This window comes from Balaenoptera acutorostrata, chromosome 12 (genome assembly GCF_949987535.1).
Source record: "Balaenoptera acutorostrata chromosome 12, mBalAcu1.1, whole genome shotgun sequence".
In the NCBI taxonomy this organism is placed as follows: Eukaryota; Metazoa; Chordata; class Mammalia; order Artiodactyla; family Balaenopteridae; genus Balaenoptera; species Balaenoptera acutorostrata.
Genome location: NC_080075.1, coordinates 76,288,106 through 76,302,589, shown reverse-complemented (window position 1 = coordinate 76,302,589; position 14,484 = coordinate 76,288,106). Strand labels below are relative to the sequence as shown.

General features: G+C 43.6%; 1 long non-coding RNA gene across 1 annotated transcript in view; it reads right to left on the bottom strand.

The window, feature by feature from the left end:
- Positions 1-14,484, bottom strand: part of LOC130709419 (uncharacterized) — a 313,571-nt gene that overhangs the window by 209,149 nt on the left and 89,938 nt on the right. The window contains exon 2 of the long non-coding RNA XR_009009969.1: positions 931-1,022. This is a non-coding gene — a long non-coding RNA (uncharacterized LOC130709419). The remainder of the gene's footprint in view (positions 1-930; positions 1,023-14,484) is intronic.

Genomic DNA, 14,484 nt, shown 5'->3' with positions numbered 1-14,484 from the left:
GAAAAACCACACACCCACCTAAGCTGCATTTGCTCCTCACTGTTCTGCGTTTGTTTTGAAGGCTGACTCACTCGACAGTCATTTCTTGGCATAATCTTGAAGTTTTGACCTCAAGTTATGGTCCCATGCTTTCTGTTTCCTCAGATCACTGTCCTTAGACGCGAGAATCTGACCCTGGCCCCATCTGATGCCAATGAAGGAGCCTGTCCCTGTTCTCGGGGAGCTCGGCTCTGGCTGGGGAAACAAAGCCGACGCTTGTGAGCAGTTGGAAAACTGAACAAGGCAGTAAATAATTAAGTGCTACTTAATCACATAATTGATTAATTATAACTAATTGCTACTTAAATGAACTGCTCTAGTCCACATTGATCTTCCTCGGCTCTGACCTCATAGAGTGGCCATAGTCTGAACCGCTTACTTGGGCATTTGCACATTGTCCGGAACATTCTTCCCATCCTCTCATGGATGAGTCTCCTCTCTCATGACTGGTAGTGTCCTCAAGGGCAGGACCAGGTCTTTTCAGTTTCTTCCTCCTCTGTCTCCCACAGCAGAATCAGCCCATTCAAAGCATAAGGCTCTTTGCTTAATAAACACTTGGTGATTAATGTCAAAAATGTGGACCAGTGTTCATAGAACCAATGTGCCCCAGCTTCACACAACGATGAGTACAAACTAGGGTCACACAACCACAATCAACTTTGCTTCATTAACTTAGCCCCCTAAGCATGTCCTTGGGAATGTCCCATCTTATGTTCCTCTACTCTGTCTTGTGAAGCCACCAGGATAGTGGTTCTGTCATTGGCCACACTGTCCTGCTAGGATCCATCCCACAGCCACCACTCTGATGGCTCACGCAAGACCCTTCTTTCCCCTATGTGTTGTTTGATGGATGATGCAAAGGAAGGGCAAGCCAGGGAGTTGCCCACCTACCTCCTTCCGCCTGTGCTTCTTTAGGGTTCCAGGTCCCCTGCTAGGCTCTGAGCAGCTTGAGGAATCTCTATTCATCACTGGGTCCCCATTACCTGGAAGTGACACAGTAACAGTCAGCTAGGGCTGCCAGAACAAAATACTGCAGACTGGGGGGCTTAAACAACAAAAGTTTATTTTTTCACAGTTCTGGAGGCTGGAAGTCCAAGATCAAGGTGTTTGACTTGGTTTGATTTCATTCTGAGGCCTCTCTCCTTGGCTTGTAGGTGGCCATCTTCTTGCTGTGTCTTCACATGGTTCTCCCTCTGTGTATGTCTCTGTCCTAATCTCCTCTTCTTATAAGGACCCCGGTTAGATTGGATTAAAGTCCACCATATGACCTCATTTTACCTAATTACCTCTTTAAAGGCCCTATCTCCAAATACAGTCAGATTCTGAGCTACAGGGGTTTAAGATGTCAACCTATGAGTTGTGTGGAGGACACAATTCAGCCCGAAACAGCCACTAATAGCCTAAGTGCTTAATAAATGTTTTGGGCTTGGTGGAACAGAGAGAGGTGACAGATGGACAGATGGATGGATAGAAAACAGAAAGGCTGCTGAAAAGATATTTGGCCCTGAGCAAAAGGTGGGATTAACAGGTGAGGAGATTCTTTCCTAGTCCTGGGCCCTTTCTACTCCACCACATCCTTCCCTTTCTCACAGGAAGAGACGGGCTTTCCAAGATAGGAATTCCTCTGTTCCCTCCCCAGCCACAGGGCAGTGACTCCACGTTGTCTCGATGTAAATGCGTGGAGTGAGGGCTGCTGTCCCCACACACACCCCTGGGTAGCCGTCTGGCTCTCTTCTGGGGGTAGAGCAGAGGACACGTCTCAGGCTGTGGCTTCCCAAGCAATGCCAGAAACGCTAACTCAACACTGAAATGAAGACTTCTTGTAAATAACCAACATCTAAAAGGGAGACAAAATCCCAGAATTGGGCCTTTTTCTTTTCATGTTCAGCGAAATCGTTACTGTTGTTGAACAGGAGCTGTGCTCCCAGCGGGGGGCGCAGCCCAATAATTACGGTGCGGCCAGGAGTGCTCAGGGTCAGGAAAACAAAGAGGAGGAAATCGCCTGCACAGATTGGCTCAAATATCAGGTTCAACGAAGAAGAAAACACAATTTGCTCATTTGGAAAGTGACTCTGATGACATGAAGGCCCTACACGTTGTAGGAATTCAGGGGGAAACAGGGCAACAGCATGGGGAACCCCGCCCCCACGCCCCAGGGGAAGAGATAGCACCCTGCTTTTAGACCAGAGCACAATTTTGTGGGCCGAGCAAGTGGACAGCGGAAGAGACCCTCTGTCGCATTTATGAGTTTAGGTCTTCAGGTCCACAAATCAGCAGGGCTCCAAGGAGCTCTGAGTCCTTGTCTTGGGGCAGTGTCTTTGAAGGTGCCCTTGGCTCGAGCTCCAAGACAGGCAGCATTGCCCAGGCACCTCCAGGAAACAGAACCCTCCCCTTTTTAAAAAAATTTTTATTGGAGTATAGTTAATTTACAATGTTGTATTAGTTTCAGGTGTACAGCAAAGCGAATCAGTTATACATATACATATATCCACTCTTTTTTTTTTTAGATTCTTTCCCATATAGGCCATTACAGAGTATTGAGTAGAGTTCCCTGCACTGAAACAGGCTCCTTTGAAGGAGAGCTTCGGGGTGACGCCGATGGGATCCTCATCACTAAGCTGGGACATGGGTGTGAGCTCATGGCTGCATCTGTATCCATCAACCATTCTAGGACCCTCTCGCAAGTTCCTTTCTCTTCATTTCTTCCTCTGCACAGTGTGACATTTAAACCTGTGGTGACCCAGTACAGAGGAGCCAGAGAGAGGCTGTGAACGGTCATCATGCTAGGTGGCTTCTGGGTCAGGGTGTCACCCACCTAGTTTGCCCAGGACAGTCCAGGTTTACACCTCTGGTCCCAGCATAATCATTAACACCCAAAGTGTCCCAGTTTGAATACTAAATTAAACAGGTATCCCAATTCTCTGGAATTTTACAGGACCAGATCCCCACCCTTCCATGCCTTTCAGCCATGACTCTCCTGATGGGTCCAAGCTCCACCTGGAAAAGACACCCCGGATCAGAGGCCTTTACACAGTGCAAGCAGGTCCTCCCTTTGGGAATTAGGAATAGAGAGCCAAGGAGAAGATCACTGCGGATGTGGGACATCACTCAGCCCAAGGTTGCTGTGCAACCAGCCACCCATACTGAGCACATTTGCCATTGTCTCCGTGGTCTGGGGGTCCACCGGCCTCCCAGCACCCCTCCACCCCGCCCCCTCAAGGTAGAGCCTAGCCAGCTTCCTGGAGATGAGCCCCCTCCCCCTCTCTCCTCAGGCTCCCCAGTACCTTGGCAATTAAGCCTCATCCTCAAATGTAATCCAGACATGTCTCTACCTTTAGATCCTGCCTGGGCTGAGGCTTAACAGATCTACCCTCAGATACAGAAACAAAGAGTTATTTCCAAAGTATAACTGGGGTTCTTGTCATCACCAGGGGCTAGCAATGAGCAGGGAATAGGAGACGGTCTTGTGAGGGAACTGATCTAAGTTGGAACTTAAAGCATAGGGAGGCTTTAGATCAGTGGGAGGGACGGGAAGAAGGCCCAGGGACGTGATGGCACTGATGTAGGGAAGAGTGAGGAACTGGCCATCAGCAACCGGGCAGCAGAGGGCATGGGGCAGGGATCCGAGGTCAGGCCCTGACCACGTCCCTGAGAAGCCCGGACTACCTCACACCCGCTCTCCAGCTCCCACAGATCCTGCCATCTGTGCTGTTCCATTTAATGACACTGTCTGGCATTTGATTGACTCTTAAACATAATGCTGCTATTGTGGACGAAGTTTAGTGTCGTTGATTAAGTCATTGAAAATTGAAATAAAACGCAAAGACTGAACTGTTCACAATCATCCAGTGAAACAGAATGACTTTGTAATCTGTAAAAAAAAACAAAAACAAAAAAAACAATGGGACACCCTCAGTCTCCTCCCAGGAGTTTCTGACCAGGCTGGGCAATTAATGGGTGAGTGGGCTCTGCAGAGCCCAGGGAGGCCCATATCTGCTCCTGGCATCCTTCACTCATGTACGTGACCTCACGGTTTCTGCTGCTTTCCTTTGTGCAGGAACTGTGTGTTTCGGCCTTTAAGATTCCAATTTTTATTCGAATTCACGTTTTGTTTGTGAAAGGGTGCTCAGCAGCATAAAGATGAAGTTAGCTAAAGACAGTGTTTCCTTCGCCCACCTGGAGAAAGCACTAAAATGTGGGTAATACCTACCACTTTAGAAATAGGAAGAAAACAGAAAGGATTCTTTTAATCCCAACAGCTATTTAAAAGATAAATGGTAAATACAAGTGGAATTATACCATCTAACCATATTACCAGCAGTCAATTGCTGTAGAATAAACATTCTTATTTCCAGGGTGTTCTAATATATTCAAAGACATGGAGAATGGCACCAGAAGAATTTATCACTGACTTTTGCTAAATTAGATGTTCCCGAGGTTTGCCTATATGGATGACAACATTTTTAGCACTTCAAGGTCCTTGCAAGAAAAAAAGTCTCTATAAAAATTCAGGACGGTATTGTTATCATCAACACTTTAAAATTGACTGTGATTGTTACAGCAGTTTTAAAATCAAAGAGACCTAAAAAGAAGGGGGAAATTATATGTGTACTCTGTATTTGAATTTTTATACATGAGACTTAAAACATAATATCGCGATGTTTACTTCAGATAAATTTGTTTTCACCAAAGACTTTTTTTCTGAGCCAAAGTCGATGCAAAGTTTATCGAAGACCCCGCCAAAAAAAGAGTTTATTGAAGACCCATCAGCCAGGTAATATCCATCAATAACCTGCCATTAACCTGCGTGTCATGTTTGACAGTTCAGCTCTCAACCTGTTTAGCTGTGCTTTCCATTTTGGCTGCTGTCCTAATTAATGACTAATCTATAAAACATACCTCATACATGCAACATACATAATTATAAGGAGTGAATCATGTTGCACATGGTACCTGGCACAGTAGATGCTTGGTAAGTGTTTGAATTTTATGTTTCTTTTTACTTTTTCCTGGCATTTTGTTAATGCTTATGATCTTTACTCTTGGGTTTCCAAGGCTATTTGGAAATAAATAATAACAAAATCGAAAGATCTTTTTATATGATAAAATCTCCTGTTGTGGCTCTATCCCAAAAGCCACTCAAAGGAATCAGAAGCATTGGGTATCAGTTTGAGGCTTTTTGGCTGGGGCTCCCACCCCTCAGAGACTTGAGACCAAACTTTCATGGTCACCATGGTCCAGCTCTATCCCAGAGGATAATCAGATTAAAAACCTAGAAATGGACTGAATTGCAAACATATTTATACTATTTTACTAGAAATGTACTTGTACTCCTGCATCATTGTTGCTTCTTTCCCTACTTTGGATTCTCAATCTTCCGCTTTAGAAAAATTCTCAAAATTACGATGGATGCCCGCAGCCTCCCCCCAGTAGCAGATCTGGGCTTCCTGGTCATCTGTTCCCTAATCTTTCTCTCCCCTTCCTCCTCCAGTGACCCATCATCTGTACGTTTCTCTCTACTAACTCTGTTTACTAACACTATGCAACCTCCAGAATTCAGAAACAGTAAATTCCTTAGGTTAAGGGCTACAGCTGGCATTGAAATCGTCTATAGGTGCTGTCAATAGCTGGTTCTCAACTAATCATCTTTGTACGGAACTGATCTTTTTTGTTACTGCAATGCTGTCAGCAGACAGTAACAATGCTGAGATTTGGGGTCTAGACATTATGTTGGTGCCTGCAGTCAAGCTTACGTTCTGAAAGATGAGCCTTATCCAGACCATCTCAGCTCCAGCCACAGCTGGCCCTTCCACAGTGCCATATGCAGCATGAGCCTGGGACGGGGGATATGGAGCTTCAGCCAATGACCCAACCCTCCAATAGTCAAGGACAGCTGTTAAGAGGGGCACAAAGAAATTTGTAAACCTGCTATAAAGCTTAAATAAGACTTTAAACCTTGTTCATGTTTGAACTTTTTTTCCTTCCAAATTTTATTGTATTTATACTTACCATATATATTTGTGTATACCTATATACATGCCAACTGATGTTACCTAACACTTTATAGACACATGGAATCAGCTTGTATATAATTTTATTCTACATAACATTAAATATAAGGCCCAGGTATGGCCTTAGAACGACATGCAATGAAACAGACCACTCTTCAGCCATATCCATCAAAGCCCCATTCAGCAGGACACAAGGGAATTTGAATCATCAGTTAATGTTCTGATCTGTGGGTAATTCCTAACCACAATTTAAGTTTAACCAACCCCATAATTTCTGCAGCTTTCTTGGGCTGAGGACCCACAATGCATAAAAATAAAGGAACTCACCCTGGTTTTTCTCCTCTAGGGCATCTTTATTGTGAGGAGACATTATACGCTCAGACCCATGAAAAGTACTAGAATTAGATTTCTGTGATCATTTTATGGGTTGAGGCCACAGGTGCATCCTCAGAGGCCAAACTTTCTCCTGGCAGAAACTTGAGCTCTGTGTTCACCACATCGGATTCTTGTCTTCAACCTCTTCCATCTCTCATGCTGCAACTTCTCTCCGCCTGCCCACCAGGCATGAATATGAACTTCTCTGTATGCTGGGGGCACTGGCCTCAGAGTGTACCTTCGTAACTTTCTGTTACAAACCAGACCTCCCAATAAAGAAGAAACCACAAATCTCAGACACCTCACCATACAATACTTCCTTTCGATTTTCAACTCTTAGTTGTGGTTATTATACAAAGGCAACATGTGACTTACTGTGTCTCACTGTGATGAAATGTCAGACCAGGGGAACCAAATACCTCAATTAAGTTTTTGTGAGTCACAAACATGACACATAGGAGTGCCTTCGGAGATCACCCAGACAACCCCCTCATTTGACATAGGAGGACACGAAGGCATGAGTGTTTAAGAGACCTTTATGCTTCAGTCCTTCTCTCCGGACACCACCCCAGGAGGTCTCCCATACCCGCCCCACCGCCAGTCACCCACATAATCAACAACGCGCTCAAAGCTCTAACGCGCCAGAGTGATCTTTCAACACGGAGTCTGTTTTCTGCTTTGCCCAACTCACTTCCCACCTCCTTTGATGAGCAGACATATATTAGAACTCTACAGTGTTAACTCTTTTATAAATTTAATGCCTTTGTTAGATCCTTCAAAATAGGTTCTGGTAAAATAACCACGAGTAACCCTCTACATTGGGCATCACTCCGCATTTTACAAAACACTTTCACTGACCTTATCTCACTTGATCGAGTAAATAAACGAAAGGTTTCTTTGTTTAGGGAGAGAGGAATGGAAAAGTCATAGAGTGTTGAATAACAGAAGGGCCCATCAGAAAAAGAGATTCAAAAACATGGATGGGGCTCAGTGAAACATATTTTTCCTTTTTGGAGCTGGGAGCTGAAAGCCAACTTCCCCATCATGATCTCTCATTTGAGGAGCTCAAGCCTGAGAATCTGTCTGAAATAGAAATCAACTGATCTCTGGGTGAGGCACTGACATCAGACCCATCAGAATACCCAGCGCTGGAGTCTGCAAACCAAGTTCCCAAGAACCCTGAAACGCTCCCAGTGGGGTCTGAGCAAGGCAGGGTGTGTATTTAGGCAAAAAGTGCAGATTCTGATCACAGAGGCTGGAATCCAAGGAGAGGCCAGAAGCTGGTTCCAGAAGCCGGTTCCAGCCTCTTCTGACCCAGATGGACTGATTGCTCCCTCAGGGCTGGTTGGAGCTCATGCATATAAAGTCAAGGCATTTTTTTTGTCATTGATGATGAAAACATGTTTATAATGTCAGGAGAAATTATGACACATAAAATTCCACTATCAAATCATATCAAGTTCACATTTCTCCATAATCCCTGGTCCTTCTTATCCATATACACACACATTTTTTTAGAGCCATAAGAGGTTACATAAAACTGTGTATCCTTTTTTTATGGTATTACTATCTGTTTCGTATTTTTTCCAAGTTTCTACAGTTTCCATGTCATAATGGTCTTGATTTGTATAATCATCATTTAAGAGTAGGGAAAGTTCAGATTATCCTTAAATTTGTAAATAAAGAGAATTTCTGGGTACAAACCTAAGTCAGTTTGCCAGAGAAGAGGTAAGCCAGCCACAGAAGGAAGTCAGGATCCAATTTGTTAGGTGGAGGCTGAGATGCTACAGGTCACGGACATGACTGGGTGTAGCCTCAGGGAGCCAGGGCTATGAAATGACGGCTCAAAGATCAGGATGTGTGTCCAGCAGTGCCTGGGAGGGAGGCCCAGCACCTGGGGCTTGGACGTCTAGCCACCAGGGATGTGTCCTCCTCTGTGAGCTGAAAATGGTTCATCAGACTCCACCAGGGCCCAGCTTAAGCCTCCCCCTTGGCTCTAATTCCTTGGTCACATAGCAGATTGGGGTGATATCCTTCCAGAAATGCTATCCAGAGATGGAAATGCCCTGAGTGACGAGCTGAAGCATTCTAGTCACCATCTAGGTGTTTCCACTGTAAATGCATGATCTGCTCTCCACTTACACAACAGGCTCACACAGTTAGTGTCTTCACCTCTGAGGATCTGGCCACTTGGCTCAGGTTTCTGGACACATATTACTGAAAAGCAGTGACCACATCAGGCTGCACGATACCAATAAGGCCCTAGCCAAGGGCAAGTTGGCACCCTTCTAGGGTTTGGCCTTCTCTCTCTACCAGTTGGACCACACCATGGAGTAACATAACCAGAATATGATTTCTGTTCCCTGGGGCTGGTTATCTTGCTTGTTCATAGCTTTATGCTCATCTAGAGAAGATTGACATAAACACCCTGTGCCTTTGGCTTTTGTCTTTAAGGGATTGTGAGGATGGCTGAAGATTATATTCCTCATCTTGGGGGCTTTTTGCCCACAGGGCTGAAAAATTCCAGAATGGTGATTTGGAGTGCCACAGGAATCCAAGAGTGAGAGCAGAGAGGTTTCATTTTTAATTCAGGGACTCAAACTTTGAGTTCCATGGGCAGTGCTTATGGTATCATGTCATGCAGAATGTCATCCAGCTGAACCCCTGTGTCCTGTCCTCCTGTCCTCAGACATGCCTGGCCCTAGCTCATGAGAAAGCTTGAATTGCTATAGACACAAACTATTGCAATGTCCCTTCATCTTCAAATCTCTATTCCCTATTAAATTTAAACGTGAATTATGTATTTGCTTTCCCTCCAGATAACACTGTCTTCTGCAATATGAAATTAGATGGAGGTGACAGGAATGATTGCTGAGTTGTTTGAATTTTAACCATTAGACTCAAAAAAGAAATCGTAACTCAACTAACTCTTCATTAAAAGTACTATATTTCATCCAAGATAGAACATACCAGAATAAAGGTTCTTGGACACGTTTTGTTTGTTGTTGTTGTTTTTTAATTAATTAACTTATTTATTTATTTTTGGCTGCGTTGGGTCTCCATTGCTGCACGCAGGTTTGTCTCTAGTTGCGGCGAGCGGGGGTTACTCTTCTTTGCGGTGCGTGGGCTTCTCACTGCGGTGGCTTCTCTTGTTGAGGAGCACGGGCTCTAGGCACATGGGCTTCAGTAGTTGTGGCGCACGGGCTTAGTTGCTCCGCGGCATGCGGGATCTTCCCGGAGCAGGGCTCGAACCCGTGTCCCCTGCATTGGCAGGCGGATTCTTAATCACTGCACCACCAGGGAAGTCCTTGGGCACGTTTTTTATGGTGCATGTAAGAATTAAAATTTCCCCATGTATATGTCACCTTTTAATAATATTAAAACTAATATGGCTGATTGTCCCAAGGAAAAAGCCATTCTTTTATATATCAGAGGCCAGCAGCCCATGACCAGCCTGTCAAAGGTGACTTGCATGAGGATTCGGAGAGAAGCCAGAGAACACAGTATGCATTGATTTTCCTGACTTGACTCTCAGCATTACTAAGACTTTGGCTTGCTTATTGCTCTGGCTCTTTCTTCTCCTGGCTAACGCACAGAAGAAGCTGGAATCTCTGAGGAGCAACTCTCTGTCCAAGACTCCTGGCCCAAGGGAGGTTTGGGGCTGCAAGTGCCTCCAGTGTAACATGACCAAAATGGAACACACCATCTCCACAATCCCCTGCACACACACACATAAAACAGAGCACACACACACTTATGCTAAAAACACACAACTCCTCTTCCTATATTCTCTGAGTCAATGAATGGCCTCACTAAGCTCCCAGCTGCTTAAGCCAAAACCTGGATAATTCTCAAATCTCCCCTCCTCTGTTCCCCAATAGCCATGAATTCTAAGCACTATCTATACTAATCCCTGAATACCTTATTCTCTACCCCATGATTAGAGTTCTCGTATCTCTCATCTGAACTGTAGTATCAGGAGATGCTATAATTAAAGAGATTCCACAACACCTTAAAAATTCAAGCCATTGATCAATCACCAGGTGTACTGTGAGGAGCATCACAGAAACACCCTTGACCTTGAGTCTTAGACATGTGCTGCCTGACCATGAGGAAATGAGGGAGGGAAGCAGTGTCATGATAAAGTGACAACCAAATATAATAACCACCAGATGAGTTCCCTGGAGGGGAAAAGACTGATGGGGTAGGAGTTATCAGGAAGGCTTCCTGGAGGAAGTAGGAACTTGAGGTAAGCCACCAAGAGCAGAACTCGAATCTGTGAAGTTGAGGGAACAGTGGAGCAAAGTCTTGAGAGCCAGGTGGGCTACACAGAAAGAGAGGAGAGGAGACTCCATGTCGGGGGTGGTAAGAAACAAAAAAAAGAAGGATGAGTCAAAATAAGGAGGTAGGTGCTTCTGAGCATGGGTTGGCAGTTACAGAGACCAGGGAGGATAAAGCAGGGAGGCCAAAGTTCCAGGAGAAAGAGGTGAATGAGTGTGAGCTCTCCTCCTTGCTGAGCTCCAAAAGGCAAAGTGGGTGAGTAGCCAGTAAAACTAGGCCTGGAACCAAAACTATTGCCTCTTCCTAGAGCCACCTCTTTGGCTGAGGCCCCAGTGTCTTATTCTGTCTGCTGTCAGCCTGCCCAATCTACCAGGGTCACCACTGGAGACATGCAGCTCTTTTCCCAACAAGTGGCCACTTTCTCCCAGGATCCAGAAAAGTATCCACTTAGACTTCTAACATCTATAAATTCCAGGGTCAGTGGCACCACACTGGACATGTGTGGGGTTAACAGCGGGGAGTTCAGGAAGGAACTTCCAGTGGAAAAGCTCTTTACTCATAGAGGAGAGAAAAGCATGCCTCACGCCGCCCAGGGAAGCACAGACCTGAGCTGCACATTCCTTTGGGTTTGGAAACCAAATAAATAGGCCCAGGACATTCAAGTTAGCAGAGGGAAATTAAGAATTCACTCCCTGGGGCCTGGAGAAAGTGAACCAATGATAGAGGCCAGGCTTATTTTTCAAAAGCAGATTCTTCCAACCCACTGGGGAGATAAGCCACGGAAGCACTGATGGCCTCCAGGGTCATGTGTGCACCTCCAAGCTGGAAAACAAGCAGTCAGAGGCAGCCAGGACAAGAGGCTGAAATCAGACAAGAGAAGGGTGGAACAGGAGAGCTCAGGCTGGGAATCCAGGCTTCATGACTATTCCAACAGCCTTTGTAAGAGTAGAAAGAACCATGGCTGGCATATCTAGGGATATCTGTATTTTCATTCCTGCTCTGCGACTTGCTAGTTGTGGTATTCAAGGAAGTTGCTTACCCAGCGAGGCTTACCCAGCAAAACACAGGTTATCAGACCTCCCGTCCCCACCACTACCACCACAGAGGGTTTGCTAAAGGGATGACTGAACCAACAACCAAGGAAGCAGTTTGTCACTGTGTGGTCCTATGCTCAAATGAAGGTATGTTACCATCACAATGTGCTCCCCATGGCCCCAGGCCACAGAAGAGGGAATAGGATCACGCAGAGTCTGGCACTGCCCTCAAGAAGTTCATAATCAGACTCGGAAGAGAGGCATACCACCCAAGGACAATCGTTAGACTGGTTAAAAGCTCCTATCCAGACTGCTATGTGCTGCAGAAAAATGGTGGTAGATATAAGCAGACAAGATATCCCAGGAAAGTTTGAACATGAGCTGGACCACAAAGGATAGAGTCAAATCTGGAAAGATGGAAAAGGTGAGAATGGAAAAGAAAAAGAAAGCTGCAAACATCAGAAATGTAGGCCAAAGGTCCAGTTTTAGAACTCATTCATGGCTAATGTACATGCAAGCACCGGGGGCTGCAATCCTTTTTATTTATTTATTTTTCTTTATGAGCAAAGCCAAGAAATCTGAAAACTTTAAGGAAGGGGAAAAAAAAGAAGAAAATTAAGATTACCTACGATTTCATAACACTCGGGATAACCAGTGTTATTTTATTATGTGTCCTTAAAGTCTTTTTCAAATTTTCTTCTGCAAGATCATTTTTAAATGCTTGTATAAATTTTATTACATAAATGTAAAATGGTTAACTCATTCCCCTGTTGATGAGCCTTTAAGACATTTCCAAATAATATAAACGGTATTTTAAAGTTTGTGATTGGGAATGTGGAATTCTCGAGTAAGGGTGTCTGGGTTCAAATTCTGTCTCCATCATTTATTATCTGAGTTACCTTGGGTGAATTTAGCTCTCTAACTCAGTTTCCTATTCTTGTAAATTGGGATAAAAACAGAACCTAACACTCAAGAGTTTTAAAAAAAAATTGTGGTAATATTCACATAATGGAAGGCTACTCAGCTATAAAAAGGAAGGAATTATAGGTACATGGATGGATCTCAAAATAATCATGCTGAATGAAAGAAGCCAGAACAAAAAAGAGGGTACATAGGGTATGTTTCCACTTGTATAAAATTCTAGTAAATGCAATCTATATTGACTGAGAGCAGCTCAGTGGATGCCTGGGATAGGGTAGGACATGGAGGAGCAGGAGGAAAGAATTACAAAGGGCAGGAGGAAACTGTGGAGGGTGATGGGTACATTCATTATTTTGATGGCTGTGGTAGTTTCATGAGTATATACATATGTCAAATGTTATCAAATCACACACTTTAAATAGAGTACTCCTTGCCTAAGCTATGCACAGTGTGCTGTGTGCAGTTTTCTGTGTTAATTATGCCTCAATAAAGTTGTAAACAAAACTTTTTTTTTTTAATTTGTGCTAAAATAAGCCACCACCAGGAATGTATGGGCATGCCTTTTGTCTTCTCCCTTCTGAACACTGGGTATTCCTTTATTTTAAACATTTTTGCCAAACTGATCAACAAAAATAAAGGTATCTCATTATCATTTTAAATTGTGTCTGTGATTACAAATAAAGTATAAAATACTTACTTTTTTGTGTGTATTTGCATTTCTTTTCTATGAATTATATGTTGATATGTTTCGCTCATTTTTGCTGGCGTGTTTATCCTTTTCCTTATTTATTTCTTATTGTGATTATGCGAGTATGTCTTTCCAGACTTTTCCCATCCAAATACACATACTTTTTAAAACAAAAATCGGATCATACTTTATATCCTATTCTGTAACCCACTTTTCACACTAACATAATGTGACTATCTCTCAATGTCGATAAATGTGTGGTTACATCGTAGTTTAGTAGTTAGAGCAGCAATTCTTAATGCTGCTCCTTAAATCATATTTCAGTTTCAGAAAATGGAATGAGGCTCTCCCTCATTTCAAAGGGAGTTGAGAGTAACTTCACAAATCACTTTTTTATTTGTTACAGCCTCATAGAAACTGCAGTAGGTTCTTTGATGAATGACAACCAAGAATCCTCCTCACCCTGAAACGGAACTTTATGAAACTGACTCTTGCTAACTTCTTTTCTTACAGTTCCCTTAGAACAGTGCTGATAATGAAATTTTCAGCTAGCCACACTTCACTTGACAATTTTGAAGAGATCAATTTGTTCCCATTAGTCTCTTCATTAATACCCGAGATGAGGTCCACTCTAGTAAATAGTGAACAACCTTTGGCTCAGGTAGAAGTGTCTCTTTGTCAAAGTCTTAAGAGAAGCTCTTCCTTAAAGTTCAAAAGGAAATACTTTGGTTAAAATCAAAAAGCTGCTCCTCTTAAATGTCAGGCAAAAACATTGGTAACGTCCTATGAGAAATACAATTATTATTCAAGGCAACACATTGCTATGACATTGGGGTTAAGAATTTAAAAGTGACACAGCTTAAGAATGAAAAGTTACGGTTTACCAGCAATAGTAATCTATCTGCTTTGCAAGTTACCTTTGAGTGACACTTAATATCCAGGCTCTGTCATCCAATGGGCTGAAAGAATTATTCAAACTGGGGTCAGTAGAACTTTACTTAAAAATCATCATTCCATTCACTTTTGTATTGTGTTTCAAACAAGTCAACCATATAAATGAGGAAATATTCAGTCTGAAGGTCAGACTGGCTGAGATTTTTGTTTTAAAAACACTGGTCAGAAACAAAGCATTATT